This window comes from Corylus avellana, chromosome ca10, assembly GCF_901000735.1.
Source record: "Corylus avellana chromosome ca10, CavTom2PMs-1.0".
Taxonomy (NCBI): Eukaryota; Viridiplantae; Streptophyta; class Magnoliopsida; order Fagales; family Betulaceae; genus Corylus; species Corylus avellana.
Genome location: NC_081550.1, coordinates 15,223,662 through 15,228,001, shown reverse-complemented (window position 1 = coordinate 15,228,001; position 4,340 = coordinate 15,223,662).

Genomic DNA, 4,340 nt, shown 5'->3' with positions numbered 1-4,340 from the left:
CCATGCGGTTTGCAATAGTTGCAAATTAACTTCATGGAGGAAGACGGTGGTGTGGATCGTCTAGGAGGAAATTTAGGAACACTCTGAGGTGTAGCAGCGACAGCCATATCTGGAGATTGCAAGTGCATAGTGGACCGTCGAGTCTCTTCAGAAATAAGTTCTGCTACAGCAGCCTCCAATGTGAGAAGAGGATTGCGGTGTAAGAGAGAAGCCCGAGTGGGTTCAAAATCCGCACGAAGAGCCATCATAAAATGCATAAACTTTCGACGATCCCGATACTTTGCAAATATTTCTACATCTTCAGGATGCTTTAGTTGAGGATCTGCAGCGGATAATTGCTCCCAAAGACTATTAGTTTGAGAATAAAAATCAGCAATAGACTGACCTGGCTCCTGATGTGTCTGATAAAGTTTAGTTTCAATTTGAAACTCAAGTGAGGCATCATAAGTACAATTGTATCGTTTTGCTAAAAACTCCCAAGCAGCCTTTGCATTCCCAAGCTTGGGGAGTAAACTATGGATGGAAGGAACTGAAGTATTGATAAACCAAGAAATAATACGATAATTTGCACTATCCCAATCTTCAAATCGACTGGCAAATTTGTCGGCTGACTCACCTTCTTTTTGTGTGGGTGCAACAGTTTCTCCACAAATATAACGCCATAATCTCCCCCCTCTCAAAAAAAACTTCCATATTTTGAGCCCACAACATATAATTGGAACCATCTGAAATATTGTCAATGGGACGGACAATATTATCAAGATTGGTAGACATTTTTTTTTTTTCTCGGAAAATAATAATAAAAAAAAATTAAATAAATAAACCTGTGGGTAGTAATCCGGTGTGGCGAAGGTGCAGGTGCAGCCTTAGGGAGCGATCTGGTGTGGCGTGTGCACAGCAGCTATGGTATACAAATATTCTGATTTTGAACAACAAGACCTCTACAACTTCCGTCACATACAAAAAAATAACCGCAACAAGCGTTTGGTGTATTGTTGAAATAGAAAGAACCACCAAAAAGAACGCTCAAACGGAAAAACAAGAAAATTGTACGGACGGAGAACGGAGGCTTAAAAGAGGCACCAAGAAAACGGTGGCTCTGATACCATGTAGAAAAAGATAACAGAAAGATAATTGTGGAGAAGAAATTTGTATTTCTGATATGATTTCAATTGTACAATGGAATGGCCTATTTATAGTTGAATGAGGCCCTAAAAGAAAGGAAATACAATAATTACAAAATAATACAATAATTACAGAATAAATTAACTTGCAAGAAAACAATCTCTATAAGGAAATTAACTTGGCAACCAAGCCAAGAGTAGGGACCAAGTAACTTGGCAACCAAGGCAAGAGTAGGGACCAAGCAAAGATTCACAATATTCTAACATCCATTTTTGAAAAAAATTCAGATTTTGTCGGGAGTTACTAGTCAACTTTCAAATCGGCACTTTTTGACGATCACTTTATTTCTCAATTTAGCATTAATAAAAATATGTTTTCTCCTAAATTGAGAAATAATGTGATAGTCAAATATTATCGCTTCGGCCAGGGCCAGCTAGACCACTAAGCAGGTAAGGCACTCGCCTAGGGTTCTCGGATTAATAAGGCTCCAAAAAAAAAAAAATTGGCACTTTTTTTAATTTAAGGCCTTATTCCTTTTTTCTTTTTATTTTTTAATTAGGCCTAATTTTTTTTTTTTCATAAAAAGTTATGGCCTCTAATCATGATAAGTAAGTAATATAAAAAATGTCTCAATTTAATATGGCCCCAATTTTATTAAGCCCATGATAAAATAAGGTCAATTAACCCGAAAAAACAAATATTCTTATACTTAAAAAGAGCATATCTACCTCTGCTTGACATGAAGGTATTTTGATTTGAGGGGGCGTCTTGGAAGTGCAAATGAAAATAAAAAGTCAAAGAAAGCATGCAAGAAGGTTGTGCACGTTTCCTTCTAATTAATTCTAGTATTTCGGCTCAGCTTTGTTTTACTTTAATTAACTTAGTAAATTATACATGCCTTAGGAGTCAAAAGAATATTTGTTAGGCAGCAATTTTATTAGACTTTGTGATTTTTAGTTTTAATTAGCTCTTGAGTGCGATAATTGTTAACGTAACTTTTACTGACTTTTGTATGTTAAGTAATATTTGTCTTCACATGCAAAAAATCCTTATATAAGCATATTATGTACGTTATGCAATTAAGCAAAAAGCAAGTGGAAGCTTGATATTTTTCTTCAATATTGAAGTATTATTTTCATTTTGTCTTTTGTTCTTTCTATTTTTGTGAGTGTCCGTGTATTTGGGTATTGGTTTGTAAACTTATTCGCAACAATGTTAAATTTTGACCTTAAATCTTTGACCGAATGAAAATTAGGTCCAATGAATTCAAAATGAGTCAAACAAAAGCCCATTATGTTTGCCTCGTAACCCTCTAAAGGTTGGTAGAATTTCAAAGGACTCCATTTTTGAAAAAAATTCAGATTTTGTCGGGAGTTACTAGTCAACTTCCAAATCGGCACTTTTTGACGATCACTTTATTTCTCAATTTAGCATTAATAAAAATATGTTTTCTCCTAAATTGAGAAATAATGTGATAGTCAAATATTATCGCTTCGGCCAGGGCCAGCTAGACCACTAAGCAAGTAAGGCACTCGCCTAGGGTTCTCGGATTAATAAGGCTCCAAAAAAAAAAAATTGGCCCTTTTTTTAATTTAAGGCCCTATTCCTTTTTTCTTTTTATTTTTTAATTAGGCCTAATTTTTTTTTTTTTTTCATAAAAAGTTATGGCCTCTAATCATGATAAGTAAGTAATATAAAAAAATGTCTCAATTTAATATGGCCCCAATTTTATTAAGCCCATGATAAAATAAGACCAATTAATCCGAAAAAACAAATATTCTCATACTTAAAAATAGTATATCTACCTCTGCTTGACATGAAGGTATTTTGATTTGAGGGGGCGTCTTGGAAGTGCAAATAAAAATAAAAAGTCAAAGAAAGCATGCAAGAAGGTTGTACACGTTTCCTTCTAATTAATTCTAGTATTTCGGCTCAGCTTTGTTTTACTTTAATTAACTTAGTAAATTATACATGCCTTAGGAGTCAAAAGAATATTTGTTAGGCAGCAATTTTATTAGACTTTGTGATTTTTAGTTTTAATTAGCTCTTGAGTGCGATAATTGTTAAAGCAACTTTTACTGACTTTTGTATGTTAAGTAATATTTGTCTTCACATGCAAAAAATCCTTATATAACCATATTATGTACGTTATGCAATTAAGCAAAAAGCAAGTGGAAGCTTGATATTTTGCTTCAATATTGAAGTATTATTTTCATCTTATCTTTTGTTCTTTCTATTTTTGTGAATGTCCGTGTATTTGGGTATTGGTTTGTAAACTTATTCGCAACAATGTTAAATTTTGACCTTAAATCTTTGACCGAATGAAAATTAGGTCCAATGAATTCAAAATGAGTCAAACAAAAGCCTATTATGTTTGCCTTGTAACCCTCTAAAGGTTGGTAGAATTTCAAAGGATTCCATTTTCGAAAAAAATTCAGATTTTGTCGGGAGTTCCTATTCTTGCCAAAGCAGCACTTTTTGACGATCACTTTATTTCTCAATTTAGCGTTGATAAAAATATGTTTTCCCCTAAATAGAGAAATAAAGTGACAGTCAAAAATTGCCGCTTCAACTAGGGCCAGCTAGACCACTAGGTAAGTGAGGCGTTCACTTAGAGGTCATGGAATAATAAGTCTAAAAAAAAAAAATTCTGTTTTTGCCCTTTCTTTATGATAAGTAAGTAATTTAAAAAAATGTCTTAATTTAATAAGCCACAATACAATAAGCTATTGGTAAAATAAAACCAATTAACCCAGAAAAACAAATATTCTTATACTTAAAAATAGTCTATCTATCTCTGCTTGACATGAAAGAATTTTGATTCGAGGGGACGTGTTGGAAGTACAAATAAAAATAAAAAGCCAAAGAAAACATGCAAGAAGGTTGTACACATTTCTTTCTAATTAATTCTAGCATTTCGGTCCAACTTTCTTTTACTTTAATTAACTTAGTAAATTATGCATGCCTTAGAAGTCAAAAGAATATTTGTTAGGTGGCAACTTTAGTAGACTTTGTGATTTTTAGTTTTAATTAGCTCTTGAGTGCTATAATTGTTAGAGCAACTTTTACTGACTTTTGTATATTAAGTAATATTTGTGTTCACATGCAAGAAATCCTTATATAAGCATATTATGTACGTTACGCAATTAAACAAGAAGCAAGTGAAAGCCTGATATTTCTCTTAAATATTAAAGTATTATTTTCATCATATCTTT